The 19639-nt window shown below is 36.9% G+C and overlaps 4 non-coding genes across 4 annotated transcripts; 1 reads left to right on the top strand and 3 right to left on the bottom strand.

Moving 5' to 3' along the window:
• Window positions 1–6648: 6648 nt before the first annotated feature.
• On the top strand, window positions 6649–6721 carry Trnak-uuu. The gene has a single exon. It is a non-coding gene; the product is annotated as a tRNA-Lys (tRNA).
• Window positions 6722–9587: 2866 nt separating this feature from the next.
• On the bottom strand, window positions 9588–9660 carry Trnak-uuu. Its single transcript has one exon. It is a non-coding gene; the product is annotated as a tRNA-Lys (tRNA).
• Window positions 9661–11563: 1903 nt separating this feature from the next.
• On the bottom strand, window positions 11564–11636 carry Trnak-uuu. The gene has a single exon. It is a non-coding gene; the product is annotated as a tRNA-Lys (tRNA).
• Window positions 11637–14048: 2412 nt separating this feature from the next.
• Window positions 14049–14121, bottom strand: Trnak-uuu. Its single transcript has one exon. It is a non-coding gene; the product is annotated as a tRNA-Lys (tRNA).
• Between the last annotated feature and the right edge of the window lie 5518 nt (window positions 14122–19639).

The raw sequence follows: 19639 nt of genomic DNA, 5'->3' as shown, positions 1-19639 counted from the left end.
AAAAAAAGCATTGTTTTTATGTTTGTAGTAAGTAGTTTGAAGAAAGGAAATGTTTTGTTTAACGATGCACTCGACACATTTTATGTACGGTTATATGGCGTAGGATATAATGATGGTTAAGGACCGCACAGATATTGGGAGAGGAAACCCGCTGTCGCCACTTCATGGGCTGCTCTTTTCGATTAGCAGCAAGGGATCTTTTATATGCACCATCCCACAGACAGGATAGCACATACCACGGCCTTTGATATACCAGTCGAGGTGTACTGGACGGAACGAGTAATAGCCCAATGGGCCCACCGACGGTGATCGATCCTAGACCGACCGCGCAAACAAACACTGAATATATAGCTAGATACTCATATCGTTAACAAGGTAATGTATCTAATACATAATTTTAGTCTTAAAAATGAGTTTATTAGTCGAAAACATCTTATCATGCTGTCAATGAGAAGACATGTAGGACGGTCGCATTGACAAGATTAATCAACAGCCACTGGTCGAAAAGGGCCACCTTATTATTATACCAATCAGGACCGCTTTCACGCCCGTTGAACCGGGTGGGTGGGCTGGGTGTTCCCCGTGCCGACCCCCCCCCCCCCCGCCCCCCCGTTGTGAACGAAAATATATGTTTTATTTGTCCTACTCTAAATAAATAAATATTAAATATCTGGTATGTGCCTCCACTAGAGACCGTGCCCCCTCCATTAGTGATTGTACCCCCTCCCCCCTCCCCCATTTCAGATGTCGTTCCTACAGACCTGGTTTTTTCATGTGCGCAGTTTTTGACATGGCGTGGGCGCGGCACGCAGAAAACGGACGCATAAGAACGCGTTCATGTAAAATCACTACTGTCGACAACAACGGACGCATAAGAACGCGTTCATATAAAATCACTACTGTCGACAACAACGGACGCATAAGAACGCGTTCATGTAAAATCACTACTATCGACAATCACGGACGCATAAGAACGCGTTCATGTAAAATCACTACTGTAGAAAACAACGGACGCATAAGAACGCGTTCATGTAAAATCACTACTATCGACAACCACGGACGCATAAGAACGCGTTCATGTAAAATCACTACTGTAGAAAACAACGGACGCATAAGAACACGTTCATGTAAAATCACTACTATCGACAACCACGGACGCATAAGAACGCGTTCATGCAAAATCACTACTATCGACAACCACGGACGCATAAGAACGCGTTCATGTAAAATCACTACTATCGACAACCACGGACGCATAAGAACGCGTTCATGTAAAATCACTACTATCGACAACCACATGTAGACATGTTTTTTAAGCGTCCGTTTTGCGCGTAATGTAACGTGCTCAGTTTTATCTTTTTTATTGTAAGAGTATTTGGATGTAAATAATACAGGTACAATAGGTAATACAAATATAGTTTGTGTTTTTGTTATTGAGTCAGTGTTTAAAAGTACTAATCTTATTACTACGATTAATTTGCTATTCATTGTTGTCGTAAGGTGAATATCACTGACCGAATTCTCAAGAAAGTGTATTTTTTTGTTTTGTACAAAATTAATTTTTATCTACTCCATGATGATAAAGAAGTACATTGCTTTGTCAAAACTGATAAGCCATGCAACCGTTTGTAAGCAATGTTTAATTAACGGTTTAAATGGCTGCAATAGCCGGAACTATTTTACGCTGCCTAATAAGTAGGGTCAGTGGCTGTCACGTCACGAAATGTCAAATGTCATGTGAATCGGAGCACTGGGTTCCAGCCCTGTCAACAAACACTTTGTGTTCTTATTAATAACAATGCTATTGTTTTCAAAACAAAAGGGTTAACTAGTAATGCTTGCCAACTTTTTGAGCCCTTCTTTTATACAATATCATATTGTCACAAAGCTATAATAATATGTTTTGTATTAATATTAAACTTTGCAATCGATTAATAAATAATAATAATTTTAAAAAGTCATTATCATTGGTAGTTTGGTAGTATAACCTTTTCCAGTGGACGGGATTTTGGCCAAGGAGAGCGGGACAAGGGATTTGTAGGCTAGTGACGGAATATTGATACAAAATAAAACATGACCGATGGACTGCATGGACTATGGTGGTAGGCCCTGTTTATATCCGCACCTGTTATGTGCCGTGTAACTCAATTCTAAAAACGCAGCTGGATGCACAACCTTTTTGACCTCAAACGGTCACTTTAAAAGACGTGGTTTACCTTGACATTTTACATCAAACAAAGTAAACAACATAACAGTTCCATGACTCAGTGCTGTGTGTCACACGAGTAAATAATCGTAATGTTACGAAAAGGAAGCAAAACGAAACGATTACATTAACTTCACCTCAGCAAGTTGTAAACTATGATTATGTTATATCAAACGTGGTGATATCGACACTTAAAGCGACAGACCCTAGTTTTTAAACATTATTTTTCACTATCGAAACCGTTTTTAATAATTGAAATCGGACATTACTTACATTTTATTGTTTAGAATCCGTACATCCGAATTGGTTATGGTCATCGTAATGTTTGTAATGCCACAAAATGTAACAACACCCCCCCCCCCCCCCCCCCCCCCCCAACCCATAATTCTAAAACTGCGCATGCATTTGAGAAGTAATGTTTCTGGAGACAATCTTTAGTAAATTTTTTGGATGGAATTTCCACGGTTCAACGTCACGGACTCTTGTTTCACTTTAAATTGCATCTTTAGTCAGATGTGTTACAAGGTTCAAACTATTGTCTGCGACTTTAATTACAGAGTGAAAGGAAATCCGTTGCCATCTTATTAACCTATTCAGGATTACCGAATAGCAGCCAGGAATAATTTTATGTACTTTCTCAAATGCAGGACAACACATGTCACGACTTTGATGTAACAACCTTGAAACTCTGGTTAGCAAAGTTCAAGTTAGTTTGTTTTGTTTAACGACACAACTTGGTCTGGAAACGTAACGCGGCCAACACGTGTGCCTAATAATATTATTAGCTAAAAATACTATTATTAGTTATGACGGTACACATAAGAATATGTATTATGAATATATCTGTCAATAAAATTATAATAAATTATTTCTAACTGTATACATGATTAGGGAGTATGTGTACAAATAAAATATTGAATATTATTAAAATTGTAATTATCTTGATCATAATGGGCAAAATACGTCAACAAAGCCGGGTCTGTCTTGTATTGTGTATTGTGTATTGCTATTATATTCTCAATAAGCCTAATTGGAGCTTGGTCTTTTTCTTTGTAGCTGAAAATTGGCATTGAATAGAATCATCAGAGCTTTATACAAGTCTTGTCTTTATTTTAGCTTGTCGGTGTATTAATGTCATTAAAAGAGGTAATTCTGGCAGCACCAATCGACCAGTTTTAAAAGAAATACATGTACAATATATTTTTCCTTTGGGTTTGTACTTTATCTAGTTAAATGCATTTGTATTATTTTTGATTGAGGGAATGAACCGAGATAAATATTAGCAGGAAGTTGACCCAAAAGCACAGAAACTATCGGAAACCTTTGGCGTTTGTCGATTATAGAACCTTTTTTGATAAGTCTGTAGCCATGATTTAGATCTGTATAAGCATCCCACTTTGTAGAAAACTTCATTTTCGACTAAACATCAATGTTAACTTTAGGTTTAAACCCAAATGGCCTTTGCAACTGAAGAAATAAATATTGTATATGTTTCAGTATTTTTAAAAACTGGCCTCGGTGGTGCAGTGATTAAGCTATCAGAAATAAGACTGGTAGGTACTGGGTTCGTCTCCCGGTATCAGTTCTCACACAGTGCGACTTAACGACTCAGTAGGTAAGTGTAAGGCCACTACACCGACTTCTCTCTCAGCGACCACTAACAAATAACAACTGAAGTAGCTGAGGTGACCAGGACATCGTGCTTGAACCTTAATTGGATATAACCACGAAAACAAGTATGAATGAATGAATTAATGAATTAAAGAAGAGATGTAGTAGCTTTAAGCATCATAGTGTGTGTATAATATTGTGGTAATATTAATCTCGTTCGCGTGTCCTTGGCTCTGGACGCCGAGTTAAGAAGATTGCTAACTCTGCTGGGGTTATAGCCAATTTAGTTAAGCATTACGCGCTAAAGATGAAAATTAATACGTAGTTAACCCTTCTAGCCGTATAAAGGTATGGGTCCATACTACAGACGAAAATACTGTTGACGTTGGTAAACGATACACATACTACAGTACAGAGTTCGCTTGTCGCTGCCATTAGAGCATTGGCATGTCCAGGATTTTATATTGGGGGCACCCGCATTGGGGAAGGCACCAGCACTGTCTTTTACACGTATTATCGGGTGAAAGACAAATATAAAACCCGACGTCTTGCATTAATGAAACCAATCACCTTTTATGCAGTAGCTAGCATTTAACCCAACACAAGGAATAATTTTTTCTTTGTTGTAAAAAGATTAAGCTTTGCTCTGAATAAATGCATTGGCCAATGGCTGGGGTGGCTATCTTAGCTTCTCAACGCCCCATCTCATTTCCTACTCTGCTTCCAAGTTCTGGCTTGAAAACGATAAACCTTAAAAATCAATCTAATTAAAATTAGCTCCACAATTACATGTGGATCTAACACCAGCCAGTTGGAGCTCATGTCCACCAATCAAAACCTTACTTGCAGAATCCTGCCAGTGATTTAAAAATAATTTGAAAACATTCCGAATTATCCTGAGGGTATACGACATGTTTCGTGTGAATTACGAATGCCTTAAAACATGTTTTATTTTATAAAATAAATAATTTGTAATGTAAAACTGAAGACTGATTTTTTTTTTTTTTTAAATAAATAAATAAATAATTTTTAATGTAAAATTGAAGACTGATAACCCACCCCGTACGTATTGGTATGGTACGCTGTACTGCGGCCACTAAAATAGACTCGCCCGATATTTTTAGAATTTGTATGCTCCCAAATAACGTTATCAAAGGCGAAGTGTGATTGGTCAATATTTAAATTATTATTTACAGACGAAATGTTACCTGGACATTGGGGACTACGCAGTGTTGTTAGTTTTAAATCACTGGCAGGATTCTGCAAGTAAGGTTTTGATTGGTGGACATGAGCTCCAACTGGCTGGTGTTAGATCCACATGTAATTGTGGAGCTAATTTTAATTAGATTGCTTAAAAATGGGACAGCTAAAAGAATACTCTACCCAACTTCTCCTGCGCCTCGCGTGACGTGTAAATGAGCTTGTTCGTGGCGTAGGTGACATTTCCTGCAAGTGTCCATCACCAGATTCACGTCACGACCGGAGCATTCTCTTTGCAAACATTTCCGTGTTGTTTGGAGTTTAGCGCCGTCACGTTAATTCAGCGGGTCCGGTTTTTAGCGTCGACCAGGAACGCGGGGTTCACGACAATGGTTCGTAGGGTTGATGGCGTCTCTTAGTGGGCTAGGCCTAAATGTTTTCATCTTGTTTTGTGTCAAAACAGAACTTCGCACTGTTATTCCCTTTTACTTGTCTTAATGACCATCTTGAAAACTACATGTGGAGGGTCATCGGAGTTTGTCGATTTTTCTTCTGAATTTTATAGTAGCTATTGATCACATGGGGTAATTCTGTTAACATGTTAGAAGCAATTATGTACATACTCACCGTCAACAGTCTAAACTCAAATATTTTGCTACCACCCATCAAATACATTTATATTTAGCACTCAGTCATGCATGAAGACATACTATTCATTTAGGGTCTTTAACAAACAAATCCTACACAACACAGATAGTATCGAAATTCAGTATGAATCTTTATAAATGTTTGGGAAACTCGCCACACAAACCAATACTAGTACTAGATATCTTTCCGCCTATATGAGCATATCAGGATTAACTTAAGAAGATGAGAGAGAGAGAGAGAGAGAGAGAGAGAGAGAGAGAGAGAGAGAGAGAGAGAGAGAGAGAGAGAGAGAGACACATACATACACACACACAGACACACACACACACACACACATACACATACATACACACACATACACTCACGCACGCACGCACGCACAGACACGCACACACACACACAGATACACACACTTCGACCTAGCTCAAGTCACCTCCAGCCCTACCCATTGTTAATACTGGAGGTGACTCGAGCTAACTTCGACCCAAAACAAAGCTTGGTTTTCATACAGGTCTGGCTCATCTAGCGCATGCGTCTATCTCCGATCGTTACAAATGTTAGGTCCACCAACTTTAGTAAACGGAATAAACCAATGATTACATTTGGTCAACTGGTGCGAATTATGCATATACATGTAGATGGTCACTCCAGGGCTGGACGTAACCCAGTGGTAAAGCACTCGCCTGATGCACGTTGTCGATGTCGTTCCAGCCACTGCTCCACAACTAGTATAACAAAGATCATGATATGTACTATCCAGTCTGTGGGATGATACATATGACAAAAAGTCATTGTTGCTACTCGAAAAGAATAGCCCATGGAGTGGCGGCAGCGGGTTTCCTCTTTCATTATTTGTGTGGTCCTTAACCATATGTCTGACGCCACTCCATGGGCTATTCTTTAACCGAAGATAAAATAAACCATTTTCTTTCTTTCTTCTTTGGTTAGTTCCATCAATTTAAAGTTCCGCTTTGTTGCACAAGGCCTGCGTAGCTCAGTCGGTAGAGCATCAGACTTTTAATCTGAGGGTCTAGGGTTCGAGTCCCTACGTGGGCTTTACTTTTAATTTCGTTCTTCAAAAATAGACAGTGTAAATAGTTTTATGTAGTTTACTAGATTATAAATTAAAATAAAATTTGGTAAAGATTTCAACAAATTAATACTTTTGTGGTCAATGGCAATGTTAATACTTACCGTAGTAATATGATCCAAGACATCCAGTGTTTAGCAGATGTCTACGATGCATTGATCGATCCCCGTCGGTGGGCCTATTGGGCTATTTATCGTTACAGCCAGTGCACCACAACTGGTATATCAATTGCCATGGTATGTGTTATCCTGTCTGTGGGATGGTGCATATAAATGATCCCTTGCTACTAATGGAACAATGTAGTGGGTTTCCTATCTAAGACTTTTAGAATTACCAAATGTTTGACATCCATTAGCCGATGATTAATAAATCAATGTGCTCTAGTAGTCTCGTTAAACAAAACAAACTTTATTTATTCAATAGCCGATGATTAATAAATCATTGTACTCTAGTGGTATCCTTATATACAACAAACTAGTTTAACTTTATTGGTTTAGTGGAGAACACACAGTATCTTGGTCAGCTTGATATTTCTCTTGAACAATACCATATACATAATATGTAGATAGAACACCCTCCCTAGAAAAACCCTGCAACCGCCTTTGTTTAAGTGTATTTTATTTCCATGTGTTTGTTCCTTGCCCTAGGGACGACATCCTTAAATGAAGTCTATAGATTACCCATGACGTGTAACGGGTTTTGAAAAAGTCTATATAATCCATAAATAACGTGAGACCAATACTTTGATAATGGGCAACAGCTTCAGTTACAACATGGCAGCCTAAGAAGCGACATCATCTCTGCAATCAACTGATCGTTAACTGTGCGATGAAAGTCGTCATCGATTGGATTGAAACGACACAAACAAAACAACTGTGTCGGCATAGTTTTTTTAAAGTCAGAGAAACAGAAAGATGCACTCACACGTCATTGATTGTTTCACATTTGTGCCATGTTTGCGTTTATATAATTTTGTCAACCAGTTCAGTAATAGCATGCCAGTAATGGGATATTATTGCCAATGGTTTATTTACCTTTACGTTGGTTTACCTAAAACCTCTCAAAAACGAAATCCCCTCAAAACCGGACGTTTTTCATGGTCCCTTTTTAAATATATGTGTAGAAAAGAACCTCTCTAAACCGGATACCTCTTATAACCGGACGTTTTACTTGGTAAAGAGGGCGTCCGGTTTAGAGAAGTTTCACTATACATGTACCCAGATATAGTTTTTTGTTTTCATTTATACTTATGTACATGCTTATATTAATTTAAGGTGAAAACACGCTGTCCTAGGCACACACATTATTATCAGATAGCTGAACTGTCTGCCCAGGGCAGAGGATTAGTTGTTATTTGTTAGTGGTTAATGTGATAAAAGAAAGGAATGTTTTATTTAATGACTTGCTCAAAACATTTTAATTAGGGTTATATGGCGTCGGACATTTGTTTAAGAACGACACAGATAATGAGAGAAGAAATGTGTAGCCGCTTCGAAATGAGCTACTCTTTCCAATTAACAACAAGGGATTTTTTAATATGCAGCATCCCACAGACGAGAGAGTACATATCACGACCTTTGTTACACCAGTTGTGGAGAACTGACTGAAACGAGAAATAGCCCAATGAGCCCACCGACGGATGTCAAGCCTAGACCGACCGCGCGCTTTACCACTGGGCATCCGTATATCTGGCTTTCATCTACCCAGAAATATAACAAAAAAGTCTAATTATAGATGACTTGTCCACAATCTGGGTTGGTGGCTGACTAATGTCTGACCCACTGGCTGATTGACTGGTTAGCTGACTGACTGAATGGCTGGCTGACTGACTGACTGACTGGCTGACTGACTGACTGACTGACTGGTTGGCTGACTGACTGACTGACTGACTGTCATACCGACAGATTGATTGGCTGGCTGACCGTCTGAGTGACTGAATGGCTGGTTGACTGACTGACTGGTTGGTTGGTCGGTTGACTGGCTGATTGGCTAATACGTTGACTGATTCACTGATTGACTGACTGACTAACTGACTAGTTGGTTGGTTGGTTGGTTGGTTGTTGCTGGCTGGCTGGCTGGCTGGCTGGCTGGCTGGCTGGCTGGCTGGCTGGCTGGCTGGCTGGCTGGCTGGCTGGCTGGCTGACTGGCTGACTGACTGACTGACTGACTGACTGACTGACTGACTGACTGACTGACTGACTGACTGACTGACCGACCGACCGACCGACTAATTTGCTGGCTGGCTGACTGACTGACCGACCGACTGACTGGTTAGCTGGCTTGTTGCATTACTGACTGACTGTCGGTGGGACCATTAAGCTATTTCTCGTTCCAGCCAGTGTACCATGACTGATATACCAAAAGCCGTGGTATGTGCTGTCCAATCTGTGGAAAAGTGCATATATAAAACATTCCTTGCGGATTCCTCTAAGACTATGTCAAAATAATCAAATGTTTGACATCCAATATCCGATGATTAATAAATCAATGTGCTCTAGTATCATAATGAAACAATTTTTTTTTAGACTTGTCTAGTGGGTAATAATTTTATTTCATTAATATTTTCAGAAATTTTACTAGGTGTTATGTAAAATAATGCGTAATGAAACATTATTAATAAATACGCCAATATTGATATGCATTGAAACTTTATTGCGATTTAATGCACATTTGAACCTAAATGTATTCATTAGACAAAAATGTTTGCTGATTAAAAAAAACAGGTAAAGGAGAAAAGACCGTAATATGTTATTTAAAATATAAATCCTGATAAAGATTACCATTTTAAGAATATGTTATTTATTATATTTACAAGTTGAAAAAAAATTATCCAGCCGACGTAGGGACTCGAACCCTAGACCCTCAGATTAAAAGTCTGATGCTCTACCGACTGAGCTACGAAGACTGTTAGTAAAAAATGTCTTACTAAATAAAGCTAATAACTAGTTGGTTACATCAGGGTTAAATAATATATGCATGTATGCACACAAAAGACACCCCCCCCCCCCCCCCCCCCCCCATATGTTGGAGCAAAATCTCAGTAGCTCACTACTTTATTTCCTTCATTTATTGCAAGACCTTTATGTTCCACTACTACTACTATTATGTTACATTTTGAATTAGGTAGATATCCTCTTTTATATATTCGTAAGTACCGTATGATAAAATACTTATTGTATATTTCACTCTGCATATGTGGAACATAGATAAAAAATGTGATATAGTTAACAACTGAGCAAGACAAATAAGGCTAATACTGTGTTCATTAGGTGTTTAGTAACTATGGTGCAATCAAGAAGCATTAAATGGTAATTTTTATCTTACATTAATAAAACAGAGAATTATGGACCAAGATCTTAGTGGGCTCCTAGATACGTCTATCAAATGTTCATATTTGTATAAATATTTAGTAAAAGAGCTTATTTTATAAAATTATCTGATGAAAGCTATCCCAAATTTATAAAAAAAATGCTTAGCTATTGAAGTTGGTCGCTATCATAGCATAAGTAGAGCTAAAAGATTGTGTGTCTTGTGTAACTTATGTATATTATGTTGTCCTTTTTTTTTTAGCGACTATAGAGTTTTATATATCAAGAAATATTACAGAATCCATCCATCTATGTTTAAATTGACAAAATTACTATCAACTAACAATGTAAAAGAATTATGTAAATTTGAGAAATATTTATTCAAAATGTTTAAAAAACGAAAATCAATAGTTAAATAGTCTCTATTAATACAGAGTTCTGTACATAAGCATTTATATTCTCCGTGTCCTTTTCATGTCGACACAATCCATTATACAATTATACCATCTCTTGTATATGTACATGTGTCTGTATGTAAAACTGATGAACTGTAAATGTTCAAAGTTAATAAATGAATTGAATTGAATTGAAATTGTACTAAGGATCGACTCTTACTATTGTAAGCAATTTTAAATATTCTTACATCTTCTTAGAGTTTGCATTAGTTAGTTATAATAATGGTTTGTTATAATAAGTTTTTAAAATAAGTTGCCATTCCGGACAAACCAAAAATTAAACACTTGTACAAGTTAGCCTAATAGTATGCCTAATATTAAGTATTAACTGTATTTGTAACAAAATAAATTTATGAAAAAGAAAATGATACGAAGCCGACGTAGGGACTCGAACCCTAGACCCTCAGATTAAAAGTCTGATGCTCTACCGACTGAGAAAACATATTCCTCTTTGTAGACACAATTTATGTTAATGAATACAGTCTGTGGACAAAATGTAGGACAATGGTAATTTATTTGGGGAAATCTAGTTGACGAATCCAGTTAATCAGTGGATGGACTGATTTAGCTTATCATTTTTTTGCAGTATCAGAACAGTATAGCAGTATGTCCCCATTGCAAATACACGTTTTATCACCCTAGAGAGGAATTAGTAAATAAAGTATGGATCTTTAAAATTATTACTATTTATTTATTTTATTGCTATTATTATTTTTGTAGCCATTACGTAATCATTGCGATGCCTTGTTTGTGTTTTGTGTTTTCCTTTATCAAACCTGATGTCTAATTATAGAACACATAGAAAACATCATTGCGTCTTTTTTCTGTTTTCTTTATTCTTTCTTCTTTTTCTTTTTCAATAATATTTATTTCTGTTCATATTTAAATTGCAAAAAAATATATTACTGTTGTAACATGGAGAAGGCCTAGTAAGTTGTGTAACCTGTGCCTAATCCATTTGTTCTTTAAAAAGCAATAAAATATGTTTCAATCAAGAGAAATAAATCCTACTACTCTCAAAACAAAAAGATAGCAAAAACATTACAGCCGACGTAGGGACTCGAACCCTAGACCCTCAGATTAAAAGTCTGATGCTCTACCGACTGAGCTACGAAGGCCGATACGAAAATAGTGAAGTGAATACATAAAACACTGAATAAATAAATAAATAAATAAATAAATAAATAACTGTTGCGATTATTTATTTTGTTGTAGTAATCAGTGTTCAAGAGTAATTAAAGGGACATTCCTGAGTTTGCAGCAAGTTTTAAGATGTTATCGACTAAGAGAGACTTTTTAACGATTGTAATTACATATCAAATATATTTGTCTGCATAAAATATTAGTGGCTGTGTATTAAACGTGTTTCTGATCGTTCTAATATTTGTACTAGGTTAAATTTCATTTTATGTCCTAAAATATTATTTTTTCGTACGTACGAAATTATTTGAAGACAAAATCCAGTTTGCGCTTCTTACAAATATTAAGACGACCAGAAACACATTGAATATACAGACACTGATGTTCTAAACAAGAAAATATATTTAATATGTAAGTTTAATCGTAGAAATATTTTATTAGTAGGAAACATCTTACAATGCAACAAACTCAGGAATGTCCCTTTAACAGATTGCAGAGTAAGCGTAAAATATTGCTTTTGTGAATGATGAAGTGTTTTTTTAATGTATGAGTAAGGATCGCAAAGATTAACTAGTTTTGCATGTCTTTTACATATCACATAAAATTTGTTATGTTTAACGACACCACTGGAGCACATTGATTAATTAATCATCGGCTATTGGATGTCAAACATTTGATAATTCTGACATGTAGTCACCAGAAGAAATTAACCTGCTACATGTTTCCTAATGCAGCAAGGGAAATTTCGTATCATAATATATACATTTTCCCACAGACAGGAAAGTACATACCACGGCATTTGTCCATTTGTGGTGCACTGGTTGGAATAAGAAAAAACATTCAGTTGAATGGATCAACCGAGGTGGTTCGATCCTGCGACGCAAGCACCGCACGATAGAACTCAACCGACTGAGCTAAATCCCGCTCGTAGTCACTTAGTGCAACGACGTCGTTCTATTCATATTTTATTTTATTTTATTTTATTTTATCAGTATTTACTAAATTAAATAAATGAAAGTAGTATACATGTGTATACTGATTTCTTAATGCCAAAAATTCATTACTAAATAAATATAGATTTGGACTAAATACATATTTATGCTATAATTATCAGTCTACAAAATACTGGGAACGGTTGTCCAAATTACCAGACCCCTTTCCTAAGTACAAATAAGATAATATTGGTGACTGTAAAACAAAGGAACAACCACAACAATAGAGACAAAAAAACAACAACCCCACCTTATGACAGTGAAGTGATTTTTTTTTACATAGGTTATAAACTTGATGATAACTGGTAGTTCATTTATTATCCTCTATATTTAATCAAATTAAAGACTATCAAGTCTACAAGTATGGTACTTTTACAATCAGGGTGTCACCCATGCGGACTACACCCAGTTACAGATGTAAAATTAGTTAATTCTCTTTGCTTATCAAAAGCTCTCTATGGGTGTGAACTGTGGAACTCTGTTACTAAAAGCGAGTTATTAGCACTAGAAAGGGCCTTCAGATTTGCAATAAAAAGTATTCAGGGTTTACCCAAAAGAACACGAACAAACACGTGTTTAGAGTTAATTGGTACTATTTCAGTTGAGGCAAAAATAGACACTCATAAACTATCTTTCCTAGGACATCTCCTTCGCTTATCTACATGGACATTACTCTATAAGGTTATAACAAACAGATCATTATGTTTTAAAAATATATACGTTTTCTCTCCAGTTGGATTTGCAGCAGACATAATTATATAGGATACTTTGCAAATATAGTAAAAAAAAGTATTTTTAAAAATAAATTTTTAACACGTTAATTAATAATTGAGATACAGTACACAGCAAAATACAGGTACACCTTGTGTGCACGTACAAAATTGTAAAATACAGCTAATATTATATTTAATTTTTTATTTATTATTATTGTTCTTATTTATTTATTACTAATATTTATACTTGTTTGTCTCTGTGCTTTAATTATGTCTTTGGCTGTATCTGTTGCGTTGTTGTTACAACTCTCGTTAAGAAAAATAAAGAACAACCATAACAATAATGATAAAAACCAACCCTTTATGACATTGAAGTGAATATTAAGACTGGTAATTTATTTAGTATCCTCTATTATTCGTCAAAATAATACCCACCCACCCCACCCTAATGTTCCTGGACTATTCATTCCATTGATATGTTCAGATACTTGAAACACTACGATATAGTGCATATTATGTACCTCAAGAAAGAAAAAAAGAGAGACCATATATGATCTAAAATATAAATCTTGATGAAGTTGAAAATTTAAGAATATGTTATTTATAGTGTATATTAATTAACTAATAGACACAATTTCAGCAAATATTAATTTAGTGTATTTAATCGGGGGAAAAAAAAAATTCCAGCCGACGTAGGGACTCGAACCCTAGACCCTCAGATTAAAAGTCTGATGCTCTACCGACTGAGCTACGAAGGCTGTTAACTGTCGATTCAAAGTTAGTGTAGGGATGAATATTTACAGAAAAGTCAACGTTTCTTTTGTTGACGTCACTCGATGAGCGATTGTATTACTAAATACCTCCATACTTTTGAAATTTTTAGCGTTTTAATAGTAATTGAGCGCAAAGGTGACCTACATAATGAAGTGGTGTCCTGATTAGCGAAGAAGTAGGGCGTGAACCAGAAATAGTTTAGAAGGGCCAGAGTGTATTATCTTTGTACGGTAGGATACTCAAAAGATAATCACAGTCATGATTCACAGGCTTGCGTTTGTGCAAGCCTCATGGGGAGGGTTTCGGCGGAAGTAAGCAGACATTGTGGGTGTGGAGCTGACTGAGATCGAGGACGCGAAGCAAAAATTCTAAGGGATTCGGGGAATAGGCCTTAGTTACGGACGTTTTCGATCGCCTACAACCATGGGCGTACGACCCGGGGGGGGGGGGGGGGGGGGCAGGGAGCAATTGCCCCCCCCCCCCCAAATTCGGGAAAACAGTGGGGAAAATTCGGGCAGTTTTTATCTGGGTAAAATTTCGGGCAAATCAACCCCTCCAGCCCCCCTAAATCAAAGAGTCCCCATATGCCCATGCCTACAACTCAGTTACAGAAGACCGTGTCGACTCGATGTCAGCGCTACGTTATCGTATTATGAATAACAAGAAGATTTAGGCCTACTACCAATAATATTTTTGATTCGGAATTATCATTTATTGGGGGCTAGATCGGGTAAACGCGCTCGCATGATGCACGATAGGTCTGGGGTCGATCCCCGTCGGTGGGCCCAGTGAGCAATTTCTTGTTCCAGCTAGTGCACCGCGACACCGACTGGTAGGCCTACATCAAAGACCGTTGTATGTGCTATGCTGTCTATGAGATGGTGCATACAACAGATCCTTTGCTACTCATGGAAAAATATAGCGGGTTTCCTCTCTAAGACTTACCAAATGTTTGATATCCAATAGCCGAATATTAATAAATAAATGTACTCTAGTGATGTCGTTCAACAAAACAAACTTGTTCTCATACCTACACTAAACATAAATTTTACACTACCCTAGGCACCATGATGATATTCACGTCATATTGTATTGTCGGGTGGAGTGGATGGGGGGGGGGGGTCCCTCCCATTCTGCCTACAACCCACTTTGCCTACACCCATTTTGCCTACAACCCAGTATGCCTACACTCAGTTTGCCTACAGTGTGAAAAAGTGACATCCCCAGTTCATAGTGGGACAATCCCTATTATTTTGTGTCTCAAACCATTCCATTCCAATATTTATTTACATGCTAGGGTTTCAAGCATGTCTGTCCCGGGCCCGGTCTCTGGATAGCTAGTGATCTGGTCCGGGACAGAAATATATGGAACAATTTTAAATTTTACAGCCAAAAATATATATTGGGCTCTTACAGAATTTGATGCGCAGTCCTAATACTATATTTTATATCTATTCCTTAATTAATAATTTGGGCGCATTTTAGATCGGGCGGTCAAAATTTAAACAATATATTTTTATATTAGCCCTACTGGGGGTGGAGGTGGAGGGGAGGTTGGTAGGAAAGGTTGGGGTTCCCATCGCAGGAATTATTTAGTAGTTGAAAGGAGGTGCAGCACTCGTATTGGTAACCTTAGGGGGGGGGGGGGGGGGCAGCCCCAGTCTCAAACCAATATAAAAATATTGTATTACATAAACAATTAAGATTATAATGAACATAAGTTATGTAATTGGGGCTTAGTTGCACAAAGGTGATTTCATGCTCTTTATGGTGATTAGTATTCGTCCAATGATCCCATACTGTGATCTTTAATATGTGATCAAAGTGAAATGGCCTTCTTGATTCTTTGATATAGGATTAAAGTTCAACTTTGTACAAAATATTTGTTTAATATTTGTGAGGTCATTTTATAGTTTAACTGTTTTTGTTGTGTAATGTTAATCTTGTTTTTATAATAAAATATGTTTGTCATATTATTTTGTCATGTTATTTTTATACATACATGGAATGCTCCACATTTAACTGGGGATGGCATCTTTTCATACTGAGTGTAGGCAAAGTGGCTTGTAGGCAAAATGGGAGGACACCATTGGGGGTAGTGTATCCAGGGCACAAATTAACTGCAATAATAACTTTCATTGTGCATAAAACTTATTCTTACCTCTTTTTTTTCCGCATTTTTAAGGAAATTTGTTTTAAGTGTACTTCCTTAACAAGACGTTGTTGTCGTGTCAACGATCGAACATGCACAGACATTACAAAATACCAGGAAGTAAAATAATACGGTTTTCGATTTCGTACGGTTTTCGATAATTGGCGATATATGCATTCCATCGACGTAACAAGCGGTCATTGATGCTTGTTTGGGAAGTATATCTTACAGTATCTCTTTATTTAGTCTATATTTTATTTTCACTTTGTTGTTGCTCCATTTCATTTTGATATCAATATGTTATTATTATTTTTTATATGTAAGTTAACTTGGGTCCCCAACCCTAACATTACACATTTCTGTGTCAATAAACTATTTAAAAAAAAAAAAAAAAAATCAACTGTCAAGTCCATAAGGTTATCGAACGTCCTATTTTAAATATATATATTATTTATTTATTTTATTGAGTTGCTATTATTATTTATTTATTTAGTTATTTTATTTCTTATTTCTTTTATTATTATTATTATTATTATTATTATTTTGTTTTTATTATTATTATTGTTTTTTTTTTGGTGTTTTTTTTTGGGGGGGGGTCTGTTGTTTTGTAAAAGCTTTTTGCCACTGAATAAATCTTTTCATGAACATTAGCTTTCTGTTTTTTTATTTGCCTTAATTGTTTCTGCTATTTCTAAGGACGATTTCAGGACAACGAACTAATTCGCTCGGGAGTCCAGGCTATATTAATACATGTAGTATACACTTGCCTTAATAATTAACCACGGTAGATCGATGTTATCAACTTCCAGTGTTAGGTTTTATTTTTGTCACTGAATGAGCGTCGAGTCTGTATACATGTAGAATCCTGGTATATATATTCAGGTCTTGTTACTGCGGACAGGTCTGTTTATCGGCATCTGTTAGCCTAACACTATTTTAGTATATCATATTGTTTCTTCACAAAGGTAGTTAAGCAGTCTCATATGTTGATGTGTCTGTTTACATGGCGACTTGAATATTCTATTACATAGTTTATGATATATTTTTCATCTTTACCTAACCTGGATTGTTGAATATAAATGACAGCCGTATTCCTTTGACAACAAGCGTATTTTTATTTGTCACCACGGAAACTGTGCTTCAGATTCCCTATAGTGAATAATCTATTATGCTGTGAGCTGTAGTAAGCGAACAATTTTAAATTATGCCAAATCGACTTTTAGTGTACAAATAGATCCGTATGAGCCAACCATCTGTATACGGTGGTTGTACAGAACGTGATTGTGTATATTGTACATGCATGAATGAATGAATGAATGAATGAATGAATGTTTACGACACCCCAGCACAAAAATACACATCGGCCATTGGGTGTCACATAAGGTTAAGAACCTGCATGCATGCAACCGTGTGTGTGCGTGCGTGCGTGCGTGTGTGTGTGTGTGTGTGTGTGTGTGTGTGTGTGTGTGTGTGAAAGTGCATATGGTGTGTGCGTAGGCCTGCAAAGAACTGCAAACGTGTCAGTATTTTTTATTTTGTTTTAACAACCATGTGAATTTATTAACATAAATAGCAACTTTTCCTCCTGAAAATCTATTTTATATTTTGCTTGGTCTTCTGACATGCACATAAAAATAAAACGGCCAACAAAAATTCAAACTGTATGTTGGCTATATGAATATTTCTGAAACAGTAATAACAAGGTAACATCACCTTTCAAAGTAGTAAAAATAACTTACAATCCATCCAAACTAACTAAAATGGTGCATGTATATATATATATATATATATACATGTATATATATATATATATATACAATACAGTATTCATCCTGGTGTGGCTGGTATAGCGCTCTATCTCTTGGAGAGCCAGTATAAATATATATAAAAAGGTGTATCGGTATATATATATATATATATATATATATATATATATATATATATATATATATATATACTGAACCAAAAAAGAAACTTCCGATTTGTACATATAGTATTTGTTGTGTTAAAGAATTCATTGTGTAATGAAATTATATAGGTAGTATTAGCCTTGAGCTGTATTATCAGGATTCATGAATTTTATCGCTTATTTTTGCACTGTTAATCGTCGACAACGTGAAATTCAATTTGCACGTGCATGCATGGTTCGACATGTCCCGTGTAGTATTCGGTCAATTTGTTTTACTTGTCTTACTGACATTGTTGTTAAGTGAACGAAAATGCTTTAAAATTTGTAAAAAAAAAAAAAGTTTTTTACATTGTAGCATTTTTAGTATGCCAGGAATACCCAATAATATACGCGAACGGGCGATTGGCATGCTTGATGCTGGCATGTCGACAGAAGACGTTGCAAGGCATGTTGGGAGTTCTAGTCGAGCGATACGAAATCTTCGCGTAAGATTTCGAACGACAGGAAGCACCAACGATTTGCCACGTCGTGGACGTCCGCGTGTTACAACGCGTGGTCAAGACCGCTATATCATGAACACGCATTTGCGCAATCGATTCCAAACTGCCACTGCTACTGCTGCTAACACACCTGGGCTTCATAATAACCGAATCAGTGGGCAAACTGTTCGTAATCGTCTGCGGGAGAACGGTTTACATGCACGACGTCCTTACGTCGGATGCGTTTTAACGCAACGTCATCGTCTAAATCGTCTTAATTGGGCACGTGTACACACTCGTTGGATACGGCGACGCTGGAATACCGTTCTTTTTTCGGATGAATCCAGATTTTCTTTACAACGTGGTGATGGCAGGGTGCGCGTCTACCGTAGGAGAAATGAACTCTGTACTGACTGTTGTGTTCTTGAACGAGATCGTTTCGGGGGTGGGGGTTGTGTCATGGTCTGGGCAGCCATTGCCCATGGTTATCGTTCACCACTAGTCGTCATTGATGGCAATTTAAATGCTCAACGTTACCGCGTTGACATTCTCGCTCATCACGTCATTCCTCTGGTCCATAACAACGCCATTATCTCGATTTTTCAGCATGATAATGCCACCTCTCATACAGCTAGAGAGACTGTAATTTTTCTTAGGACAAATAACATTGATTTCATTGATGACTGGCCCGCTAAAAGTCCTGATCTCAACCCCATCGAGCATGTCTGGGATAGTCTGGACAGACGATTGAGGCGTCGTCCCAACCCACCCGCTAACGTTAACGAACTTCGCCAAGCGCTCATTCAGGAATAGAACAATATTCCACAGGCAGAAATCAACACTTTAGTCAATTCTATGCGCCTGCGATGCACTGCAGTGGTCAGTTCAAGAGGTGGTCATACCCGTTATTAAGTGTTTGGGTTTTTTTTAACCCCTACCACACTTGGTCAAAATTTCTCCCA

This window comes from Gigantopelta aegis, chromosome 4, assembly GCF_016097555.1.
Source record: "Gigantopelta aegis isolate Gae_Host chromosome 4, Gae_host_genome, whole genome shotgun sequence".
Taxonomy (NCBI): domain Eukaryota; kingdom Metazoa; phylum Mollusca; class Gastropoda; order Neomphalida; family Peltospiridae; genus Gigantopelta; species Gigantopelta aegis.
The sequence above is the reverse complement of the archived record's forward strand: the minus strand, read 5'-3'. Positions and strand labels throughout refer to the sequence as shown.